This window comes from Hyperolius riggenbachi, chromosome 1 (genome assembly GCF_040937935.1).
Source record: "Hyperolius riggenbachi isolate aHypRig1 chromosome 1, aHypRig1.pri, whole genome shotgun sequence".
Taxonomy (NCBI): Eukaryota; Metazoa; Chordata; class Amphibia; order Anura; family Hyperoliidae; genus Hyperolius; species Hyperolius riggenbachi.
In genome coordinates, this window is record NC_090646.1 from 608,610,490 (window position 1) to 608,637,080 (window position 26,591).

Below are 26,591 nucleotides of genomic sequence, written 5' to 3' on the forward strand. Positions count from 1 at the left end.
GCCAGAGGCATAGCTTACCATTGTGTCAAGGGGCATCGGGGAGGGCTTTACATGCGCTAGATTATGGGCAGTAGTAGCCGTTTTCAGCCGCTGCAGCAGAGTTTCATCCAGCATGCGTACGCAGCTTTTGCCACAACTACACTGCAATAAAGGTCTTGAGCATATATTAGCACTTTCACACACAATAGAGGAATATCTGTTTTGCTGTGCGAGTATGCTTGGAAACTTTACTTCTGCTTTAAAGAAAGGGGTAGTTTTTGGTGTGATGCAGTATAGTATTGTGAAACTGGCTCTCCCATTCTGCTAAAACAGGAAGCTGAGTACTAGGTTCACAAGTTTAAAAAACTGTGCTACAGTATATGCCAGCGCCTCTTACTATGCAAGGAATCGAGACACTGCATCATACCATAAAATGGCATATATTTTAAAGGGAACTAAGCACCCTTTCTTTCACTGGAATTTCTCCTGGCATAGAAGCTGCCATGTCCCCCCTCCCCTTCTCACAGTCCTTATTTACAAAAGTCAGAGATGCTGTCTTGACACATTCACTCTAGATAATCTCTTTGAAGAAGCTGTCCTAATTTCCCACCCCCCTCTGTTGATAAAAAGGTATGGTTTACCTCTTGGTAATGACTACAATAAAACAATTAGCTTCCTGAAATCTCTGTGGCCAGGATGGACGGCAGGCCTGCTGAAGTAGACTAATAAAACTTAATTTCTAAACTTTGAATGTAAAATAAAAGGTAGAATGGAAGTTTATTTTAATAATGAGACATATTGTTGGCATGCATTTTTCATGTGCTATAGAGATGCTCTGGGTGCTAAAAATGGTGCTCGGTTCACTTTAGCTTTAGAAGCCTGGAAAAAGGAACACTAGCACCCGCCCACCACACCTTTAGCCACACCCTAATTTTATATGTGGTACACTCACCATCTCCCCTTCCCCTATACGATTCCCTGTTTTCAAGTGGGGGCATGGGACGGTACCCATACTTACATTTATTCAAGAAAGATCTGCCGTGCAACAGCTGGATACCTTAAAGCCTTTTGGTTTTTGCCTTAGTTCCTCCCTCCCCCAACATGCAGTAGAAGCAGCCGGTAGAGTGCAAGTGGCCGCAGAGGAGGATGGTCAGGACTCTGGCGACACCATGCTGGAGATGATAATGCACAAAAGCACATCTGCTTTGTTAGTGTCTGCCTACAGGGGAGCAAAGGAGGGGTCCCTAGGAGAGGGAGGGAGGTATCCCTTCCTAAATAGTGGCCAGAGGCTGGAGCCTCGCTTGCCTCTGCCTTCTGGGGTGACACTCGGTGTGGCCGGCACCCCCCTTGTGATGCCACCGAAATGCAGTCATTTGGAGCAATTTCCAACTCACAGTTCTGAAGAGCTGGAAAAAATTAACATAATTATTAGTATTTATATTGTGCCGACATCTTCCAAAGGGCTGTACAGAGTATGTATTGTCCCTCAGAGGAGCTCACAATCTAATCCCTACCATAGTCATATGTCTATGTATTGTGTAGTGTATGTATTGTAGTCTAGGGCCAATTTAGGGGGAAGCCAATTAACTTATCTGGATGTTTTTGGGATGTGGAAGGAAACCAGAGTGTGTGGAGGAAATCCACGCAGACACAGGAGAACATACAAACTCCTTGCGGATAGTTCCCTGGCTGGGATTCAAACTGGGGACCCAGCGCTGCGAGGCGAGAGCGCTAACCACTACGCCACCTAATAATAAAAATAAATCGTTTACTATGGTTCTTACTATAGTATTTTATAGTGTGCAGGCCATATTCCTCCTGACACAAGTGCAAGAACTAAGTAAATGAAAAAAGAAAGAACCCTTTTGGCTTATAGCACATTATTGTCACCCCCAATGCCAACCTCTGAGCTGTTCCTCTGACCGCCCTGTCACATCTGTTCGGAGAAGGCAATGGCCACTTAATCCTGGAGGGCAGCAGCACAATGAGAACTAATGAAAGAAAGCAGCGAGTCAGAGGCAGAGTAACTGATGTCATGTTAAATCCCCAGCACAGCGAGGACAGCCCAGCTGAAAATACAATGCCTGGTAATTATGTTTGGAAGGGCACCACAAATAAGATAGCACTAATGGAAAGAGCAGGAAATACCAGAAGGACTCAGAGATAACTTGAATTTCTTAACCAATTTGTCCACGCAGGTTGTTACTATGCTGCAGACCTAGGTGGTGATTCATAGCCACAGCTGCTATTATATCGGTTAAACTGCCAACCGTCGCTAGCTCTTTACTGCACTTAAAGGACCACTATGGCAAAAAACTGAAAAATGTAAAAATCATACCAATAAAATGTACATTTGATCCAGATTAAAATGCACTATAAATTTGTTTTTTCTTATGTCGCTGTCACTTACAGTATGTAGTTAAAATCTGACTGGTTTTGGGACTAGTCCATTTCCTCACAGGGGATTCTCAGAATTTTCTTTATTTTCTAAAGAATTTACTGAATGGCAGTTGCTTAGTCCAACTGCCAAAACAGTGTGCAAGAAAATAGGGAGGCTGGCATGTAATGCTAGGTACACACCATACAATTTTCTGTTAGATTCTTCTGTTAGATTTACCTACAACATGGAAAAAAAGCTATCTGGCAGGTAAATCTAAAACCGGGTCTACACGGCACGATGTGTCTTATCAATCGAGCCGCTGATGCGGCTCGAATGATAAGATCCGACAGGTCCGATCTCGCCGTGGCCGGGAATCGAGCGGAAGATAAGTGGCGCCGGCGGGGACGAGGGGGTATCGAATCCAACGGACAAGCGGGTACGCACGGGGATGCGGAAGAGTCGATCCGACGACTAATCGAGCCGCCGGATCGCTCCGTGTAGACCCGGCTTAAGAGAAAATCTAACATTGGTGTGTACCTAGCATAACCTAGCATAACAGTATCTCTGTATAGATTTTTTTAAAGGACCAGTCCAAAACCAACAGGTTTTGGACTAGTCCATCTCCTCATGGGGAGTTCTCACGGTTTTCTTTGATTTCCTGAATAGCAGTTACTATGGTGCCCATACATGGTACAATTGTTTTCATCCAATCTTACCATTTCTATGTAATATAAGGGAACTGCCTAAATGATCCTTTCAGTGTATTTACTTAATTTACCCTTATACTACATAGAAATGGTAAGATTGGATGAACAAAATTGTACCATGTATGGGCACCATTAGTCTAACTGCCAAAAAAGTGTGCAATTGAGTAGGAAGTCTGGCTGGTATCTTTCGGTTTTGGCAAATAAACTGCCATTTAGGAAATGCTTCTGAAAACCGAGAAAGCCATGAGAATTCCCCATGAGCATATGGACTAGTCCAAAAGTGGTAGATTCTGTCAGATTTTAACTGCTTATTTTGTTTGCTGGGAGTGGTCCTTTTAAAGGGAGTGTCTTTTGTAAAGGATAAAAGAAATGGTGAAAACCCCCCATCAGGAGATTGGCCTATCACATTTTTACTGCTTTCTGTAAGTGACCGCAACACAGGAAATAATAATTCATATTGCATTTTACATTAGGAGAAATGTATGTCTTATATGTATATGTTCAATAATCACCGTGTGTCTGTGGTCACTGGTCACATTGCAGTGCACATGGAAGTTCTCACAAGTTTGCTTTGGAATTTCTGTCACCTGAGGTATCACTCTTTTACAGTAGCTAAGCACCAACATTACCGGACAGTTGGCGTTCCAGCACAATCCACCAGCCTTCAGGGTCTTCTGCTGTCCAGCTGAAGCATAAACATGAATGCTCAGGTCATTGCAGCTCACTGATTGATTATACTTGTTGCCAGTGGGTGTTGTGTCATGGGAAAGTGTTCTTTATGAATGAGACAGCGCTTCTGCAGAAACCTTGGCTGCTATTGTTATCACATTCCGGCATGGTCAATATAAGTGACACACATAATGGTAAAATGTTAGTCATTTTACTGGCATTTCAGGTAATACCTGCCCAGTATAGACGTTCGCCAGCTAATGCTTTCACCAGTACAGAAATCACATGGCTGAAAGGGGAGTTTAAAGGACATTTGACCTGAGAGATATGGAGGCTGACATATTTATTTTCTTTTATAACAATGTACATTGCCCAGCTGTCCTGTTGATGCTGTGACTCTAATAGTTTTAGCCATAGACCTTAAACAAGCATGCAGATCAGGTGCTCTGACTGAAGTCTGACTAGATTAGCTGCATGCTTGTTCCAGGTATGTGATTCAGACACTATTGCAGCTTCCATATCCCACTCACTTCAGGTGTCCTTAGAAAAAGTTGAGTTAATTGCGGTCAGTCTGGGTGATGCCTTGCTAAAGTGAAATTCTGCTCTTGCTAATAAAATAAAAATATATCAAGACTGCACAAACGAATTGGCAAATTACTAATAAAAATTAGCTTTCCATTTCATTAATAAGCACAACTTCTCTATTCTGGAATCTGCACTGTTGCATTCGTTTTCAGTATAAACAGCCCAGTTACTGCTGCTGGCACAGTGGCAGCTTCTAATCGGTGGCTGTTGCTGCTACTGGTGCAGTGGCAGCTTCTAATTGGTGGCTGTTACTGCTGCTGGCGCAGTGGTAGCTGCTAATCAGTGCCTGTTACTGCTGCGGAGACAGTGGCAGACACTAATTAGTGGCTGTTACTGATGCTGGCATAATGCGGCTGCTAATCAGTGGCTGTGACTGCTGCTGAGACAGTGGCAGCTGCTAATAGGTTGCTGTTACTGCTGCTAGCACAGTGGTGGCTGCGCATCAGTGGCTGTTACTGCTGCTGACATAGTGGCGGCAGCTAATCAGTGGCTGCTACTGCTACACTGGTGGCTGATAACTAACAGGCGAGCAAAGGGAGGGTGGGCAGAGCGGCGATACAAAATGGCCCCTGCATGCGGCACCGCAGCTACGGCCTGCAGGGCCACATGGATTTAGAAACTGCAGAAAGCTTCTGGGCCACCAGAAAAGGCTCGATGAGCTGCCTTTGGCCCCAGGGCCGGACTTTGGACATGCCTGCTGTAGACACTTCCCACACCGTACCTTGGTTCCACGATGTTAAGGAGGGCCCCCGTGAGCTAGGAGGAACCAGAGGCTTTCTTCCCAGTTAAGTGTATGTTTCTGAACCTGAGCTTTGGACCGGCTTCTACATCTGAGCTCCTCCATACCAGTGTCCGCTTACAGGATCACATATTACTTTATGTTCAAGCAGTTGCAAATGACTGACTTTGTTTCTAAATGCAGCTTCTCGCTGAACCCAGGCAAACACGGGAAGGACATACAAACTCCATGCAGATGGTGTTCTTCCCCACATTATAACCTGGGACCTCTCAGTACTGCTAGGTGAGAATGTTATCTCACTGGGCCACTCATAAGATGCCAGCATCATAAATAATACATTTATAAAAATCGCTGTACACATAACAGTATACTGTTGCCATGTGAGCAAGCTTTGTCTAATCTTTTCCAGTAATTGGAAGTAATATCCCATGCAGACTGAAGTGGAAAGGGACATTCCCATAATACTTGATTACAAAATGGTTTGTGTCCCACTGATAAAATATGATATTAAAAAGCCAAGAACATGAACAGATGACACATTTAATATGTAGAAAAATATAGGCGTTTGAAAACTCTGCACACCCTTTTCCTCTTGGCTCCAGATTTCACAGTAATGTTTTTCTGGTGACTTTCCTGTTCTTACTGATGTACTGCTGTGCCTAGCAAACTCTGGAAGATTTCACCTGCAAGTTGGTGGGGGGCGGACGGACCTGGATGACAGTGGGGGTAAGGGGGTACCTGAAAGTCAGTGGGGAGAGCGGAAGGGGGAACCTGGATGACAGTGGGGGTAAGGGGGTACCTGGAAGTCAGTGGGGGGGAGCGGAAGGGGGAACCTGGATGACAGTGGGGGTAAGGGGGGACCTGGAAGTCAGTGGGGAGAGCCGAAGGGGGGACCTGGATGACAATGGGGGTAACGGGGGACCTGGAAGTCAGTGGGGGGGAGCGGAAGGGGGGACCTGGATGACAGTGGGGGTAAGGGGGGACCTGGAAGTCAGTGGGGAGAGCCGAAGGGGGGACCTGGATGACAATGGGGGTAAGGGGGGACCTGGAAGTCAGTGGGGGGGAGCGGAAGGGGGGACCTGGATGACAGTGGGGGTAAGGGGGGACCTGGAAGTCGGTGGGAGGAGGGGAAGGGGGGACCTGGAAGTCAGTGGGGGGAAGGGGGACCTGAAAGTCAGTAGGGGGAGGGGAAGGGAGGACCTGGATGATAGTGGAGGGAATGAGGGACCTGGAAGTCAGTGGGGGGAGCGGAAGGGGGAACCTGGATGACAGTGGGGGTAAGGGGGGATCTGGAAGTCAGTGGGGAGAGCCGAAGGGGGGACCTGGATGACAATGGGGGTAAGGGGGGACCTGGAAGTCAGTGGGGGGGAGCGGAAGGGGGGACCTGGATGACAGTGGGGGTAAGGGGGGACCTGGAAGTCGGTGGGAGGAGGGGAAGGGGGGACCTGGAAGTCAGTGGGGGGAAGGGGGACCTGAAAGTCAGTAGGGGGAGGGGAAGGGAGGACCTGGATGATAGTGGAGGGAATGAGGGACCTGGAAGTCAGTGGGGGGAGGGAAAGGGGGACCTGGAAGTCAGTGGGGGGAGGGGGACCTGAAAGTCAGTGGGGGGGGAGGGGGGGGGAGAAGGGGGTACCTGGAAGTCATTGGGGGAGGGGGAAAGGGGGGACCTGGAAGTCATTGGGGAGGGAGAAGGGGGGACCTGGAAGTCATTGGGGAGAGGGAAGGGGGGACCTGGAAGTCGTACAGAGGTGCCAGTCAGAACACTTTTTATGTTACACCTAAAGTGAACCAGAGATGATGCACCCTCATGTATTTTACCATATATATCAGTGGGAACATTAGAGAAAACACCTACCCTGCTCTCGGTTTCATCCTTCACTGCTTAGCCTGCTTCTAATCAGCCCTGATAAAATCCCCGACTGAGCATTCAGTCTGGCTTTGCTCAGGAATCATTGTAGCTGAGTCATTTATAGCAGAGCCACAAGGGGGCAGGCTTGGGCTTGAAAAGATATCAGAGAAGACTCAGCTATAATGATTCCTGAGCAAAGCCAGACTGAATGCTCAGTCGGGGATTTTTTCAGGGCTGATAACAAGCAGGCTGAACAGTGAAGGATGAAACTGAGAGCAGGGTAGGTGTTTTCTCTTATGTTCCCACTGATATATGTGGTAAAATACACGAGGGTGCTTCATCTCTAGTTCACTCTAAAGCCTGTTCAATTGCTTGAGCCTCTATAAAGATGGTCAGGGAGATGCAAATAATTTTTAAGTAGATCCTGGGAAAAATTGTTTTATTGGCAGAGTGGAGGGACGTCGAGGGGCATATAGTTCCAACTGATCTGCCAATGTAACTACACGCGCCTATCCCATCTTACTATGCCACAGCTGCCATTCAAGTCACATCCACTGGAGGCGTCTGAGGCAAATAGACACTGTGAGCAAAGTAAATATTTGAGATTGGATGGTGTGCCTATACATGATACAACCTTGATTGTATGTACAATCAGTAAAAAAGTTATCGATTTAGCACTGGAAATCTGGTATTTCATTGCCATGCAGATGTGGAAAGGTAGGCAGCAATAAGCAGTGTAACTGACGCATGTTTATACGGAGTTACACATTTTACACAACTTGCTATGTAAATTGTGTAAGAGCTGGTAAACCTATCTGTGATGTCTTCATGATAAGTTTACCACCCATTGGTGAATATACCGCAGGTCACCTACACAAATCCTCCTGATTAAAAATTATATAGGTTATATAGCTATGCTGGACAAACGAGACACAAGATTATACGATCATGCCCAGCGAATCCGAGACTTACTAGCCAGTCATGTGGCTGTGCTTCTCTATAACTTCTATAGGAAAATGTAGGTAAGGAAAACTTGATTGTGTCTATTAGCCACATATCTTTTAGCTATTATGGTTCCAAACTTGAACAAAGGCATAGAAGTCTCTTGGCAGTAGAGGAAGTAGAAATTGTAGTTTAAAAGGGGGTCAGTCCTTCAGTCAAAAATTCCTGAGGTACTTTCACTGGTTGCCTAATTTTAGCTGCTTGGAAAGCCCGTGTATAACTTACCAGCTTTGATCTTCTTTATCCAGGGATCATACACCAGGGAGGACTCCTTTTGTGTTGTCATTAGGGTTGTGGAGCGAGAGTCGGAGCAATTTTTGGGTACCTGGAGTCTGAGGTTTCATAAACTGAACAGTCGGAATTGAAGTCAGATGATTTTTGTACCCCCTCCATAGCCCTACAAGGACTGTGGAGTTGAGGAAAAAGTTGGAGTGAAAGCAGCGTATGGCGGGGTGATAAGCAGTGTAATAGTGGCTTGGATGTGTGTCCTCTCTTGCTTAGTGTACGTACAAAATCTAACGATCGATCATGCTTTTTGCTGCATCGATTTCTAGCCGATTTGATCAAAAAGGTTGAATCGACCGTCGATGGATGGCTAAAAACGACCAGTGTATTGGCCCCTTTTCTCTCCGCTGCCTGATTTGCCCACCCTTCACTATAGAAAGTGAATTGTCTCAGCATGAGAAATATTGGACAATTAGAGAGGAACAGAGGTGTGGGAGTTGAAAACAGGAGGGAAAAAGGCTTCAGCCAATCAGGCTGCATTATTTAAGTGTGAGGGTAAGTACAGAAGCAAAAAAAGACAACCCAGCATGCCTTGCAACTTCTTTTTTGTGTACCAAATAAGTCAGGAAAAATGGGAAAATGGGGAATGATTATTTATCAACAAGAAACGTAATAGTGATTTTAACTTTTGGATTGCCTGGTTAGCATATTATTACTTGTTTACTAGATAAAAAAGAATCGAATTTTAATTTTATGCCCGGCAGTTACTCTTTAACAGGAAAGAAATCTGATTGGCCCAATTCCAATTTGCATACCATTTGCATGAAATTTACATGCAAGGTGGAGTTATTTATATCTTATTGACTAATTTTACTTTCCACCGTAGCTCATGTGCTTTCCTATGCTGCAGAACTTACATGTGAGTGGGTAGGATAGGCAAGTTGAATAAAATGCCATACAACAGCACCAGTGTAGATTTTGGTTCTCTTTTCATGACAATAGTTACAATTGGTGTATAGCTTAAAGAGGAACTCCAGTTAAAATAGTGTAATAAAAAAGTGCTTCATTTTTACAATAATTATGTATAAATGATTCAGTCAGTGTTTGCTCATTGTAAAATCTTTCCTCTCCCCGATTTGCATTCTGACATTTATTACATGGTGACCTTTTTACTGTGGGCAGGTTATTTAGCTGCTGCTAGCTGTTTTGGCTGTTAGAGACAGCTGTAAACAGCTAATTCCTGTCTGTGAACATTGTTACATTGTAGCAAACTGTCTAAAGTACCGCGGTCCCAGAGCTTCTTGTGGGAGGGGTTTCGCCACAATATCAGTCATACAGCGCCCCCTGATGGTCTGTTTGTGAAAAGCAATAGATTTCTCATGGGATACATTTAAAATCTTGGTTGGAGTTTCTCTTTAAAGTGGGATGAGACTTCATATTCAACTAGAAAAATATAGAAGAAATCATCCAATAAGAAATTATTTGTTAATTTTCTGCTTATTTTACAGATAATTTTTTCCTCCCTCGTCACCTACATAACAGGCTTATGCTGGGAATACACGGTTCATTTTTTAGCTGATCAGATGATTCGATACATAATTTCTGACATGTTCGATCTCCCTTTCGATTCATTTGCCTCTCGATTTCTGATAGAAGTGAATGTAAAAAGATAAGAAAAACAAGCGGAAGATAAGCGAATCGACTGCAGAATTGAGCGGCAAAAAAGGATGGGGAGGAGAAACGCACGGCAGAAACAAACTGTGTATTCCCAGCATTAAGCCCCATACACACGCTCAAAACAGCAGTTTTATGCAGCACAATTATCAAACAACTTTTGTTGTGAAACAACCCAAAAAAATGTTGCTGGCTATTGTTCACACAACTGATAAGACTAATAAGACGTCAATCCAACAGTTGGATTGACGTCTTATCAGTTGTGTGAACAATAGCAAGCAACTTTTTCTGGTTGTTCAACTTGTTTCACAACAAAAGTTCTTTACAACAAAAGACTGCTGCTGAGTGTGTGTATGGGGCTTTATATCACCACGTAAACTTTTAAAAGGGAGGTGCGATTGTATTACTTTTTTTGTTCATAGTGTCCTTATCTTATCTGAAATGGGAAGTTTTTGTTATTTGCCTTTTGAGATAAACTTGTTACTGTAGCTATTTTTTTCCCCCCACAATCCTGTTGGCACAGTTAAACAAAGGCACAAAGACCAGGTAAAAAAATGTAGAGACCTTTTATTTGGGGGGGGGGGGGGGGGGGGGTTCATAAATATTTTTGGAACTAGCTATTTTAAGGTAATTTTTTTATTTTTGGATGTCACAACCCTCTTTAAGTCTGCTTTATTCCATGAGCGATAATCAGCCTCTACAATAGCTGCATTACAGCTGTGCTAGTGTTAAAGATCAATCGATGTTTAATGGTGACTGATTGCGCCCGTGACGTTATTGTGTACTAGTGAAATGAGCTTGATAATGTGAACAGTCTGTAAATGGACTTGGAAGCCACGTCACCAATCCCTGCTTAGTTAATAATGGCTTTTCTTGCTGCCCACAGAATGAAATAGTCTTGAACTGTTCTCGTTTTTCCTCTCCATATAATGTGTAATGATCTAGAGGGATGTTAGAACCAAATGAGGTAATTTTAGATGGGGCTGCATGCAATACGCCGCCTATAGCATTGCTTCCTTCCTTCCTTCCTGGTTCTAATGAGCTGCTTGCAAAGCAGCATAAGCCTCAAGCATGTTCAACTCAGGCAAATATGACGTGTCTGTATCCTCCTAATCAACTGGCCGGCAATATGTGATTTCAGCCAAAGCTGCTTTAGAAGAATGCTGAGGGCAATCATGCCATTCTGACTGCTCACATGTTTGCTTGTTGCTTTTATCCCATTCATTTTCAGCCCTTCAGATTAGTTGGTGGATTTAGCTATGTACATGTATACATAAGGCAGCAAAGGGATAAAAGCAGCTTCTGGTATACAGAGTCAGCGAGTGAAAGCCAGGAAACCTATCGCAAAACGTACATTATGCCACAGATACAGGCTGAGCTGTACTGAAGGCCTTAGAAGGGGGACCTGAACTGTTGCACAGGACAGAATGAAAACAGAGAAATTCACTCTGTATGTATTTAGAGAGTTTAGCTTGTCTAATTCCCCCTCATCTCTGACTAATCACAACTGTAAGTCACAACTGTAATTTGATCTTTGAGCTGTGTCAGCTGGCTGCGTCGGCAGAGCAGCTAATTTGTAAACACAGGATGTTAGCCCTATGTCTGCTGCCATGAGCACAGGAAGTACACGCTGCAGCTTTATTGCAGGATTTGTATTAGCTGTAAGAAATAATTTTTTTTTCTTTAAAGAGACACTGAAGTCTCGTAAAAAACATTATTTTATTTAAAAAATGCGTTTAACATGATTGTCCTAACTAAACCGCCGCATCCCCTAAATCCCCTAAAAATCTATCTAAATCCCCCTAACTCCCCCCTCCCTCTGCCCTGCAAAATCTACTTAAATCCCCCTAACTCCCCCCTCCCTCTGCCCCGCAAAATCCACAACTTTCTTGGTCGTGGATTTTGCTGCCCTATGCGCTTCCGTGAGAGGCAGAGCTATGAGCCGCAGCCCTGCCTCACATGCATCTGTCAGCGGCGGATCTCCGCCTCTCCCCCGCCCCTCTCAGTAAAGGAAGACTGAGAGGGGCAGGGGAGAGGCGGCGATCCGGGCTGACAGACACGCTGAGAGGCAGTGCTGCGGCTCATAGCTCTGCCTCTCACGGAAGCACTGCCGGATTTCCCCCCAGGGAGTTAGGGGGATTTAGGTTATTATGCTGTTGCTTATCATTTAGAGCAGAGAGGAAGTTCTAAGTTTATGTCCGCTTAAATAAAAGAGAATTCTCCCCCCCCACCCCCTTCTTTTAGATTTCTGTAGAATTGTCCTATAAAGATCCTTACTCAGGCAAACTGGGGAGAACTTGATGATTTTTTTTTTTGTAGCTGCTGGCAGGTTGACGGGCACATCAGCTTCTTATGACCTTAAGGAACACAGTGCTTGTTAGTAGTAGAAGCTGGCTTCAAAATTTCCAATCCCACCCATGTGCCGTGACCAGTACAAAGTCATATGATGGTGTCTCTCTCTATTGAGGACCCATTTCCATTGAGTGCTAAATCACAATGCGAATTTTCTGCATTAACTCTGAAACCAACGCAGTTCAATGGAGTCGTTTCCATTGGATGCATTTTTCAAACAGCATTTCAGAAAAAAATGTGAACTGCATGCTGCAGATTTCTGCACCATGCACGGCTCCGCATGCAGTTAATGAAAGTCATTGGTTCCGCAGGTGAATGCAACTTTTTGAATGCTTTCTCCCATCTAACATGCTTCTTCCTGTTTCCTGTGTAGTCACAGTGATGTCATGTTGCTATGGATATTCAAAATCGGATGCAAAAATATGCATTCAACACACGCATAAAAAAAAAAAACATGAGCTTTCACAATTTCATATTAAAAACGCATGTCCGCAACCATACCCAAGTTGCCTGCGACGCACTGCAAATGGGCCCTAGAGTGGACCTGGACTCCTGCACAGCACAGAATGAAAAGTTTTCTTCTCTGTGATATTTCACACCTCATCAGTGGTGCCTTTTAAGCCACCAGCAAGTAAGAAAATACTCAAAACTATTTTGACAGCACTTTTTCACCTGCTTTTTGGTGCTTTTTACGTTGCAGAGTGCTCAAAAGTTATTTTAAATGGAAGATGAAAAATTATCTCCAAGGAGAATACCCGAGAAAAATGAATTGAATAAGGGCCTTTATTCCACATATAATTGCTGAAAAAAGTCACTGCTGTGTGATTTGGCTAACCAAACACAGAATAAAATATCCATTTAGATCTTATCTGTAGCTGTGAATCAGGGCTGGTTCAGACGGGCGTTTTTGTGGCGTTTAACGCAGCGTTTCAGACGCAGCGTTTTTTGGGATCTACTGCCATCCCATGCAAGTGAATGGGAGCGTTTAGAGCTGGCTTTTGCAGGCTTTCATGAAAGCCTGGCAGTAGATCCCAGCGTTGCGTCTAGTCTCAAAAGCAACATGCTGCTTTCAGAGGCGGTAAACGCGAGGAAACAATAGCAGAGACCAGAACTGCTAGCCTTGACCCCTTTTCAAAAGCCTTCAAAAGCTAGCTTTTAAACGCTGGCGTTTGAACGCAATGCCAAGCAAAAGCTCAGCAGACGCCCGTGTGAACCAGCCCTCAGACAGCCACAGCTTTCTGCTCATAAGTAAACACTGAGGCTTAACACTTTCAGTGCTCCTAGGAATGTGAAACCAAGTTAAAACTTTGGGTTTTTTAGGATTTCCATAAATTGTTATAAAGATGTTTTGTGTCCTCTAAAGATTGTAAGGCTTTATTCCCAGCGGGAGTGGACAGTGAAGTGTAGTGTGTGCTCCGATGGTCCGCAGTGATCCAGCTGGAGTCCGGGGCAGATGAGGGAATGCATCCACCTGCCCGGGATTATCACAGACTGCACAGAAGTGTGGTCCTCTTACTGCAATGGATACCGTGGACCCATTGCAGCGTGACAAGTGTGGACGACTCCTATTTATAAAATTGGAACCGCTCACTGTGCGTTTAGCAGTGAGCGGAGAACAAACAAAAAATGTCCTCCGCTCTAGTGGGAACAGAGCCTCATGCTGTGACTAATCTTTTAGAGCAGATAGGAAGTTCTGAGTTTAGTTCCACTTTAAGCATTCTTTGTAATCTAAGATTGAGAAATAATTGTGGGTTCTAAGTGGAAGAATGTGACAACATTGTCTTGCTCTTGCAGGCATCGTGGAGGCAAAATGCTATAGCAAGTAGAGGAACTGTTGTCCATCCAAGACAAGATAGCTACATTTAAGGGGAATTGCCTTTTGGCTGACCAATCCATTCACGTGTACAGTGAAGACGTGGTTGGCCATGTTTCATAAGGTCCTTCTATCCCTGAGCAAACCATAGAAATAGACTTGTCGGTCAAATTTGTAGCGCTATGAAGACCCTGCGATCTAAAACATGGCATTCTGCCCCTCCTCCTAGGTCAGAGCTGATTCAAAGTCCATGCAATTTATACAGTGGAGAAAATCACCTCCTCCCTTGCAGGGCTGTGGAGTTGGTACAAAAATCAACCGACTCTGACTACAGGTACCCAAAATTTCTCCCGACTCCTCAATTCCGACTCCTTAGTCTAATTTTTACAAAGGCTATGGCTTTGGTTCAAATATCATCTGACTCCCCTGTGTGTAAGTACTTAAGAGTCAGGTTTTAAGATCATCTCCTGATGCTATAAACCCCCAAATTGCTCCATAGGATTTTTCCTTTTGTGTCTAACAGATGCTGGAGATGCAATGCTGAGGAAGCTAACTTATTACACATTTTCTGATCTTGTCCCTTGATTAAAGTGAATGGGAACCGCATTTAAAAAAATGAGACAGATACTTACCCAAGGAGAGGGAAGGTTCTGGGTCCTATAGAGCCTTCCCGCTCCTCTCCTGGTCCCCTCGTTCCAGTGCTGGCTCGCCCGGTAGCAGTATTTGACTAAATTAGTCAAATACTGCTTTATCCGGCCGAAGGAGGCTTCAGAAGTCTTCAGGGAGCCCGAGTGCTCCTGAAGAAAGGCGGCCCTGTACTGCGCCTGCGCAAGCACGCTCTCTTGCACGCTCATGCCTGTGCAGTATGGAGCCGCACATCTTTGGGAGGACACGGCTCCCGAAGATTTCGAGATACCCTCTTGGCGGGGGATTGTAACGGGGGGGGGGGGGGGTGCGGTTGAGCCAGCACAGGATAGAGAGCACCGAGAGAGGAGTCGGAAGGCTCTATACGACCCAGAGCCTTCCCTCTTCTTAGGTAAGTATTTGCTTCATTTTTTTAAAAATGCGGTTCCCATTCACTTTAAGCATTTTTAGTTTAGAAGCACACAGACTGTGTGTGGAATGGAGAAGATATTCTGTGACAACATCCCTTTTAAACCCAGTGTTTTATACATGATGAATCATTTAAATCCTATAAGAAATCTATAGTAATTCAGTTAATCAATGCCGCCAGAGCAATGCTTCCTTTATGTTCCTTTATGTTGGAAATCAATTATAAAACAATAATGAACCCCACCTGAAGGTTCTGTTAACTCTTCCCCCTCCAACGCCATACTCTTACTCCTATCCTTTTTTTCTTTGCTCTTTTTTATTTCTTTTGTTTTGGTGTTGAGTACAGAGGAGCTTGTTCTATAACTGGAGATGGTATTACACACTTTATCAAAGTTACCGTTGTTGATTCAAATATAGATGTTGTCAGTAATATTGATATTGGTTTCTAGGATGTGATACTTCTTCATAAAATATCTAGCTATATCGCCAACTTTAATGATGTTTGTGAGCTGCATACTGTTTTGTTATAATGTGCTTGTGAATGCTTTGTCCTGCTATTAGGCCTCAGTTTGAGGTACTTGTTTGTAAGTTTTTATATCTTGTTTTTCAATAAACTTTCATAGTGGGGAAAAAAAAATCATCCGACTCCCGACTCCTCGGTTTATTGAAACCACCGACTCCAACTCCAGGTACCCAAAATTGCTCAGACTCCAACTCCACAGCCCTGCTCCCTTGAGGCCCATACACACTAAGCGATTTTTCTCTCTACAAGTTCTGGGATCCCTGGTCGGCATGGGCAACACATATTTCCTAGCCTAGCATCACCCTGTGAAATGGTTTATTTGTTACTAGCAGCAAAGCTGTCGCATATTTTCACTCTACTGGTTTTATTCTGTAATTTTGTACTGAGCATTATATCTTGCTATGTGATGTTATACATTTTGTAATCGTATCAGGTTATTGCTACAGATTTGGCTTTAGGGATACACATAAAAAGCAACAGTGGTTGTTTTTATGTGTATCTTTTTGAATAAAAGAAAACTGGATAAAAAGAAAGCTGAAAAAAAGAAACACAGCAAAGACAGAAACAGACCTGATTATAGTATTTTATTATAATTATGGTCTAGTAATTAAATGAAGTCAACGTAGGCAGTCAGCAGTATAACTGGTGGAAATTGTTAGCAAATCCAGCGGGCTTTGCAAACTGAGTGACATGGCTGCTCTATGGATTGCATTTTTATGAAAGGTTCAGCAACGAAATTTAAATCAAAAGTATGTAAACTTCTAAATATTGGAAACCTTTTTAAAGGCACGGATCATGCGGTAACACACTGCAGACAATTTTGCTACTTCCGATGTTGCATCGTGTGAACTGCGCAAGTCTCCATAGACTTGCATGGCCCTCGCGGTGGAGAAGCTGCTGCGGTGCGACCAGGGCTGTAGAGTTGGTATAAAAATTATTCGACTTTTCGGTTTATTGAAACCTCCGACTCCAGGTACCCAAAATTGCTCAGATTCTTCGACTCAATAGCCCCGGGCGCGACGCACTCTGCAAGTGTGCAAGGGGGCTCACTGGTTCTTTAGAAGTCAAAATAAAAGGAATCAGGGAGATCAGTAATATGGTCCAGGTGAGCTGAGTATTCGGAGTCATTTTCGGTCCCCCCCCTTTCGTCAGACGGGAGGCTGAACTTGGATGCTTGTCGCGGCAGAAAACCACTAGCAGAACTACATCCGTGCTCAGATGTGACTCCACAGGGGTAGTACTGCCGGTAGTGAGCACTAACAAGTGCCGAGCTGGTTCAGGAGAGCAGCTGACAGGTGGTGAATTCACCACCTACAGCTGCTCATATGAAAGAGACACAAGGATGAGGGCATGTATGTACATGTGTCCATTGCATAAGAGTAACAGAACCTTAGTCATTTTCCTCTGTGAATATATTACAGAGACTTCCTCACTGGCTTATCATTGTGCTTCAGCCTATTTCATGTATAGGTTAATGACTAAGCTCAGGTGTACTTATAAATCTTTATTTTCCTGGTTGTTTTCCACACAGTCTCTTGTACCACAGATATAGGCCTCCTGAGTGCGTCCTTAGTGGCTGCAGCTCTTGAGATGCGTTGAGTCACACAGGAGAAAAGCGCTATACAAATGTTTGGTTTGGATATGTGCTTTCTAGATAGTGACCCTACTTCACAGCAGTCCTGTTTTAGTTCTGCATAATCCTGTTATACAGCAGCCCTGCCTACATGTCAGTTAGCTGCCTGGTTGTCTGGATGATCTTTCAGCTTCAGCACAGAACACCTGATCTACATGTTTGGGCTGATGCACAGCAAGAGCGGTTCTGAGCGTTTTTTAAAATGCTTTCTGGGGGAAAACTGCGTGTTGGCTAATGTTAGTCAATGGGCTGGTGCACACCAGATCGGTTCGTTTTTCCACAAACGCAAACTCAGGTCCTGCAATATTTTTGAGATTTCTGCCTAAATGTAAAGTTTAGGAAAGTGGAAAATTGCTCTGAAAAACGCTAGATCAGAGCGGGTTTCCAAGCGTTTTTGTTACAGAAGCTGTTCAGTTACAATTTTACTGTAATAACAAAATATAAAACCTCTTCAAAAACTGCTAGCGTTTGTGGATCCGCTGCACCAGCCCTTTGTTCTGAGTTAGTGACTCAGAAGGTACTACAGGTACAATATGAGCGTGACTACCAGGCAAGGAGCATTGTTTTTTTTTAATGAGAAAGTCAGCAATTGCTTCTTCTATGTTCTCCTCTATATACTTTTCCTTTAAAACCGCAAACCTGTTCAATAGAGGCCGAGTGCATGATAAAGCATCACATAGAGGTTTCCCGCTAGAAAACTCCATGTCAAAAGGAGCAGTCATTTTAAAGTGGTATTGTCACCATAAAAATCAAATTTCAACAGCCACTGGTCTGAGTGTATTAAGTGATAAAGATGCTAATCCTGCATTTAAAACTTGCAAAACTTTTTCTACTGTTAAGGTTTGTAGTTATCACATACTTTAGAAGCACTGGCCCTAGTGCCAAACAGTTCCAAAGAGTTGAATGCTGGGAGTTCTTTTTATCTATAATATATCCCTCCTCTTCCATTTATTTCCCTGCCTAGCTGTTTATCAGAAACACCCACTGATTACTTGTGTTTACAAGCAAGGCTGAGGTGACTCAGTGATTGGATGTGTAAATAAAAAAAGACAGTGCAGTTGTTAGTATACTCCTCAGTGGGAGTGTCTGAAGACTCTGGGAGGAGGGCAGCTAATGAATACACAATGAGCAAGAGAAGGGAGAATATGATGTCAGCATTAGCTTGGCAAGATGGCCACTGCCTAGAATAGGATTTTTTGCTTTTCCTTTATAAAATTCACAGGAATCATTATGTGGATAGCACAATACATCTGTTATATAAGTAGATAAATACTACTTCTACTTACATATGTGTTTTTTTATTTCTAGATTAGCATGGGTGTCGGTTGTTCTTTAAAGATATCCTTAGTGGTCAGTTTAGAATAAAAAAACTATAGCTGTCAGACTGATGGATGGATGTTGGCAAGGTTTTCTTGAATATTCAGTAATTATCAGATTGGCCACAGAGAGAGAGATTTTTTATTCTTTAATTTAATTTTAACATAGTTGGCTCGGATTCCATGAAACAACAGAACATCACTGCTCATTAAATATTAAGAATAAATCTTTAACACTTCTTCCAATCGATATTTTAATTGCATTAGTGCATTTTACTTTTATGTTACAAAAACTGAGCATATGTGTTAGGATATATTGATTAAAAAGTCTTCTGACATCCTCTATAATAAAACCCCTGTGTCCCTGCGTGTGCTGTCTCTGTGTAGCTGGTCCGTGCTTTTTGCTACTGTGCATATGCGCAGCACAGACCCAGCCTCACAGAGACAGGACGACGGGGCCAGGAAACCGTGCGGGCGGCCGGGTGTGCGGTGGGTGCGCGCGCATGTGCAGTAACATGTGGCGGGCGGTGGCGAGAAACGGACCCTAGAGCCCATTATTAACCATTTCCGCACCCAGACGTGAAGCTCACGTCCGGGCGGCAGCTCTGCAGCGCTGCTGCGCTTGGGCACGCTCCCGCACCCCCGCATCCCCGCTGTGTCCCCCGTAGCCCTGGGATCAGTGAAAGGGAACATGGTTCCCGATCACCGATCCCTTTCCCCCCGCAGAAAAACCAAAGCGGTCACCTGTGAGGCTTCGGCTCTTCTGCCCGGACAGATTTCCGCATCCCCCTTGTACTTCCGCTTAGCAAGAAGTACAAGGAGGAAAACTAAAAACGAAGGTGGCCATCTTGTGGCCAAATAGTAAAAATACATCTGCACATTTTTTAAAGTGTAAAAGTGGCTCTTAGCAAAATGTACCACCCACAGAAAGCCTTATTAGTGGCGGAAAAAACAAGATATAGATCAATAAGTTGTGATAAGTAGTGATAAAGTTATTGGCGAATGAATGGGAGGTGAAAATTGCTCCGATGCATAAGGTGAAAAATCCCCGCTGGCTGAAATGGTTAAACGGGCTTGGTTGGGTCTACTAGTAATCTATAAATTCAAGGGGGGGGGGGGGGGGGATGAAATATTGGACTATGCATTATTATGTTTATACTGGCATTCAGCTAAATAGCCCACAGAGGCACAACGTGCTGTATCCCCCTCCCGAGTTTTCACCTTATCTAAAAGAATAACTTTTCAGCACTTAGCAAGTGAAAAGTACTAAAAAAAAGGTCATACATAGGCAATATCAAACTATTGGACATGATTCACAAAGCTTTTTCACCTGTTTTCACCTTATGTATGTTACATTTTTAAGCTTCCAAAGAGCAAAAATATAATTAAGGTAAGAAAAGTAATATTGAAATGAAGTTAATCAGGAACAACTTACTGTGAGTGATTATTTTGCTTGTAAATGTGCTGAAAGGTTATTTTTTTTTTTATCGACTAGGTAATAAATAAGTCATTTATGAGAAGTTTTGTGGATAGAGCCCATTGTGTGTAATTTTCCTGCTTTGTGGGAACTCTAACAGTATTTCATTGGTAAGGCATCACTTTGGTAAAAATATAACTTAGGAGAAAACACAGGAGCAAAGGTGATATATGATATGGGCCTGATGCAGTAAACTCTGGTAACGCACAGCAATGCAGGGGGAGCACTGGCTGCTAGCGTTTTGCACCACAAGTTAGGGCCTGTTTCCACTACACGCGGATTTTAGATGCAGAAAAACTGACTCCAATGAATCCCTATGGGCCTGTTTCCCCTAAACGCGATTTTTCTTATGCTTATTTCCCATAGGCATTCATTGGAGTCAGTTTTCTGCATCCAGAATCCACATGTAGTGGAAACAGGTCCTTACTGTTGTAACGCATTGCTGTAGTAACACGTTACACAGCACATTACTGTAACAACATGCACATTAACCTGGTAACATGCCTGCACTCATAGTTAATGGCCAGTGCTCCCCCTGCATTAATAATAGTAAGGGCTGGTTCAGACGGACGTTTGGAGGCGTCTCGTTCATTGGCGTTGCGGTGGCAATGCGTTCGGGCTTTCAGCAGCATTCGCGTTGCGTTCGGATGCGGTCGCGTTTTTTCTTCCCCTAGGGGGACACTACCCGTCACGGTTAACCGCCCCTGGAAGCAACATGTAGCTTCCAGGGGCTCCTTGAACGCCAGTGAAAATCGGGACCTGAACGCCGCATTTGTGTAAACGCGTGTGAAAGCTTGGTACAAACGCTCCCATTTACTTGAATGGGAGCGTTTAACGCCAAGCCCCGAACGCTGGCAGTAAACGCTCCACAAGCGTCCGTCTGAACCAGCTTAAAACACCAGAGTTTACTTCATCAGGCCTATAGTGAGGTACCACTTGACAGAAGAATGTCTCAGGGACCCTTTATAAAGTGCTCATTCACCCCGAACTCACCTGCATGCATTTCAATGAATGCACAAGTTTTGCAAACAGCAAACACATGTGATTTCGCACAGAGAACCCATTTCCCTCTACTGCATTTACATGTTTTAGACGCACTGCTGTAAGCATTTTTGTGCAGAAAAACGCATGCAATTAAATGCAAATGACGCCCCCTGTATTTAGGCCATTCTACTGCACGTTTTTTGTTTGATGTTTGGGACTCAATAAAGTGAGGTGATTGCAAGGCTGGTGCCTGGAATCTCTTTTTCACCTGCAAGCATTTTTATATGGGATGTGCAGTTTTTTGGTGTGAAAGAGCCCTTATTCAAGTCATAAGAGGAAACCTTGTTTTGTTTATCAATAGTCACTGGAAGAATGTGGTATAATTCTGCTGTTTACTGTAAACACAATACAGTGCTTACTTTGTATATATAGTACCTTTGCACAGACAGTAGCCATGGCCTTCGTTCTATGAGCAGTAAAGATTGCTGATAACATGCTGAAGGTTCCTTTAGGAAGTAAGAAAGTACAAATGATGGTGGGTAATGTAATAAGGCTGGAGGTTGGTTCTCTGGATGCCAGGTATGGGGTAGTACAGTGTTCCTGTCTAAAAAGAGAAATAAAGCAATGTCTACTTCTGTAACTAAAAGCTTGGTGTCTTGTATGACTCAAAACAGGAAGACCTCTCTAAATTGCAATGGTGTTTGTCAGTTGCAGTTGGTTTTGGAAGGTTAAAGTGGACCTGAACTGTTGCACAAGACAGAAGGAAAGCATAAAGAAATGCACATTGTATGTACTGTATTTAGAGAGATTAGTCTCTTTAATTCCCCCTCATCTGTGGCTAATCACAAGTTATAAGTTGATCTCTCAGCTGTGTCACCTGACTGCTATGGCAGAGCAGTTAATTGGTAAACAGGATGTTAACAGTATGTCTCCCTCCATGAAAACAGGAAGTAGACACTCAGCAGATGTATTGCTGTAACAAAAAAAAAATTGTTTTTCTTTAAAGGTTATTATGCTGTTGCTTATCTTCTAGAGCAGAACAGAAAGTTCTGAGTTCAGGTCCTCTTCAAAGCACATCTGACCTAAGGGATATGGAGGCCGACATATTTATTTATTTTTAAATAATTCCAGTTACCTGGCAGCCCTACTGATCTTTTTGGCTGCAGTAGTGTCTGAATAACACCAGAAACAAGCTAGTCTTGTCAGATCTGACAATAATGTCAGAAACGCCTGATCTACTGCATGCTTGTTCAGGGGCTGTGGGTAAAAGTATTAGAGGCAGAGGACCAGCAGGATAGCCAGGCAACTGGTATTGCTTAAAGGGAAATAAATATGGCATCCTACATATCCCTCTCACTTCAGTTGTACTTTAAGCTATCTACCAACTATAAGCATTATCACCAAAGCCAAGTGTTAGTGGCTGGGCAGTGTGTTCTGGGCTATGGAGATGGGAAAGGAGATAAATATGGCAGCCTTCCATATACCTCTCGCTCCAGTTGTCCTTTAAACCACACTTGACCTGAGAAGCACACATAGGGTTAACATCCGGTGTTTACAAATTAGCTGCTCTGACGAGGCAGCTAGCTGACAAAGCTGAGAGATCAAATTACAACGTGTGATTAGTCACAGATGAATTAGACAGGCTAAACTCTCTTAATACATACAGGGTGGATTTCTGTCTGTTTTCCTTTGTCCTGTGTAGGAGTTCAGGCTGCTTGAACACAAAATAAAACTATAGTTGTGGACTTGAAATAAAAATGCTGTGTATTCATTAATGTGAATTCTGTTAACCTGTTGATTGCTGGTTCACACCACTTGTGTTTGCATTTACTGCTAGTAGTATTAAGGCATGAGCTGTGATGGGAGAGCACTGGTGTCTGCAGACATTGCAAGTCACCATGTGCTTCCCTGTCAGCTTGTGAAAAGTTGCTACAACTGCACCTTTAATTGTGAAACGGAAGCTGAGAGAGAGGCAGCCCGGCTGTGCACATTGTTGTCCTCCTTCGCTGCCTACCAGCCACAGCGCTCTCTTCTTAGCAAGGCAAAGCCGATGGCAGATGCTCGTAGTAACGTCACCTCTGTCTTTACTTGTCTCCGCAGAATGTTGGCTTTGCAAACTCAGGGAGGAAACAGCAGGGAGCAAAAAACTGAGAGGTAAGTGCAGCATTAACAGACTCTTTTCTGTGGCTTTGCTCTCTTCTGTGAAATGTTGTGCTCAGAGTGACTTACACAACATGGAAGCTGGAGCTGTTCAATATGTTCCATCAGGGACCACAGCCAAATCCCCGCAATCACCAGCCCTCCCTTCATCCTGGCAGACTGTCAGTGCTGCTCTGCGCGGGGCCACACGCCGCCTCTTCTCACTCATTTCTTTCATGTCTTGTTGTTTGCTGTGTTATCAGAGGATTTGATCTGCAGTCAGATCGTGTATTCATCTCTCCTCATTTCAGACCCTTCAACAGATACTATATCATGTCTGGCCTGATACTATAACAGAGCTGGCCTGAATGACAGTTGCTTCTATTTGGCCACATATTGTCCTATAATGGCCCCTTACGCCAAAGGTGGACAAATGAATGTGGGATTCGGGAGCCAGACTAGCCAATGCGTGAGCCAATAGAACATTTTTTAGTCAGTTTTGTTGACCGTAAACCGAGAAAAAAATAAATTAAAAAAGGTACATGCCAGCTACAGTTTGCAATGAGCATGCGCTAACTGGCTGCTGGAATTGCTCAATAGGCATAGTTTTAGTGCAGTTTAACTGGGGAATCCATGCATACTAACTATATGACTCGTTTATGCGATTCATCAATACCTAACTATACCCTCACCCCTTCATCAATGCCTATTATAACCCCACCCCTTCATCATTGCCTAACTATACCCTCACCCATTCATCATTGCCTAACTATACCCTAACCCCTTCATAAATACCTAACTATACCCTCACCCCTTCATCAATGCCTATTATAACCCCACCCCTTCATCATTGCCTAACTATACCCTCACCCATTCATCATTGCCTAACTATACCCTAACCCCTTCATAAATACCTAACTATACCCTCACCCCTTCATCAATGCCTATTATACCCCCACCCCTTCATCAATGCCTATTATCCCCCCACCCCTTCATCAATGCCTATTATACCCTCACCCCTTCATCAATGCCTAACTATACCCTCACCCCTTCATCAATGCCTAACTATACCCTCACCCCTTCATCAATGCCTAACTATACCCTCACCCCTTCATCAATGCCTAACTATACCCCCACCTCTTCATCATTGCCTAACTATACCCTCACCCCTTCATCAATGCCTAACTATATCCCCGCCCCTTCATCAATGCCTAACTATACATTCACCCCTTCATCAATGCCTAACTATATCCCCACCCCTTCATCAATGCCTAACTATACCCTCACCCCTTCATCAATGCCTAACTATACCCTCACCCCTTCATCAATGCCTAACTATACCCTCACCCCTTCATCAATGCCTAACTATACCCTCACCCCTTCATCAATGCCTAACTATACCCTCACCCCTTCATCAATGCCTAACTATACATTCACCCCTTCATCAATGCCTAACTATATCCCCACCCCTTCATCATTGCCTAACTATACCCTCACCCCTTCATCAATGCCTAACTATACCCTCACCCCTTCATCAATGCCTAACTATACATTCACCCCTTCATCAATGTCTAACTATACCCCCACCTCTTCATCATTGCCTAACTATATCACCACCCCTTCATCAATGCCTAACTATACATTCACCCCTTCATCAATGCCTAACTATATCCCCACCCCTTTATCAATACCTAACTATACCCTCACCCCTTCATCAATGCCTAACTATACCCTCACCCCTTCATCAATGCCTAACTATACCCTCACCCCTTCATCAATGCCTAACTATACATTCACCCCTTCATCAATGCCTAACTATACCCTCACCCCTTCATCAATGCCTAACTATACATTCACCCCTTCATCAATGCCTAACTATATCCCCACCCCTTCATCAATGCCTAACTATACCCTCACCCCTTCATCATTGCCTAACTATACCCTCACCCCTTCATCAATGCCTAACTATACCCTCACCCCTTCATCAATGCCTAACTATACCCCCACCTCTTCATCATTGCCTAACTATACCCTCACCCCTTCATCAATGCCTAACTATATCCCCACCCCTTCATCAATGCCTAACTATACCCTCACCCCTTCATCATTGCCTAACTATACCCTCACCCCTTCATCAATGCCTAACTATATCCCCGCCCCCTTCATCAATGCCTAACTATACATTCACCTCTTCATCATTGCCTAACTATACCCCCACCTCTTCATCAATGCCTAACTATATCCCCACCCCTTCATCAATGCCTAACTATACCCTCACCCCTTCATCATTGCCTAACTATACCCTCACCCCTTCATCAATGCCTAACTATATCCCCGCCCCCTTCATCAATGCCTAACTATACCCTCACCCCTTCATCAATGCCTAACTATACATCCACCCCTTCATCAATGCCTAACTATACCCTCACCCCTTCATCAATGCCTAACTATACATTCACCTCTTCATCAATGCCTAACTATACCCTCACCCCTTCATCAATGCCTAACTATACATTCACCCCTTCATCAATGCCTAACTATACCCTCACCCCTTCATCAATGCCTAACTATACCCTCACCCCTTCATCAATGCCTAACTATACCCTCACCCCTTCATCAATGCCTAACTATACCCTCACCCCTTCATCAATGCCTAACTATACCCTCACCCCTTCATCAATGCCTAACTATACCCTCACCCCTTCATCAATGTCTAACTATACCCTCACCCCTTCATCAATGCCTAACTATACCCTCACCCCTTCATCAATGCCTAACTATACATTCACCCCTTCATCAATGCCTAACTATATCCCCACCCCTTCATCATTGCCTAACTATACCCTCACCCCTTCATCAATGCCTAACTATACCCTCACCCCTTCATCAATGCCTAACTATACATTCACCCCTTCATCAATGTCTAACTATACCCCCACCTCTTCATCATTGCCTAACTATATCACCACCCCTTCATCAATGCCTAACTATACATTCACCCCTTCATCAATGCCTAACTATATCCCCACCCCTTTATCAATGCCTAACTATACCCTCACCCCTTCATCAATGCCTAACTATACCCTCACCCCTTCATCAATGCCTAACTATACCCTCACCCCTTCATCAATGCCTAACTATACATTCACCCCTTCATCAATGCCTAACTATACCCTCACCCCTTCATCAATGCCTAACTATACATTCACCCCTTCATCAATGCCTAACTATATCCCCACCCCTTCATCAATGCCTAACTATACCCTCACCCCTTCATCAATGCCTAACTATACCCTCACCCCTTCATCAATGCCTAACTATACATTCACCCCTTCATCAATGCCTAACTATATCCCCACCCCTTCATCATTGCCTAACTATACCCTCACCCCTTCATCAATGCCTAACTATATCCTCACCCCTTCATCAATTCCTAACTATACATTCACCCCTTCATCAATGTCTAACTATACCCCCACCCCTTCATCAATG

The 26,591-nt window shown here is 43.9% G+C and overlaps 1 protein-coding gene across 4 annotated transcripts in view; it reads left to right on the forward strand.

Annotated features, from left to right (window-relative positions):
- Positions 1–26,591, forward strand: part of ERBIN (erbb2 interacting protein) — a 335,765-nt gene that overhangs the window by 149,266 nt on the left and 159,908 nt on the right. For all 4 annotated transcript variants that reach the window (XM_068249944.1, XM_068249941.1, XM_068249959.1 and 1 more), the window contains one exon: positions 23,061–23,114. The gene's annotated coding sequence lies outside the window, so the exon portion shown is untranslated. The remainder of the gene's footprint in view (positions 1–23,060; positions 23,115–26,591) is intronic.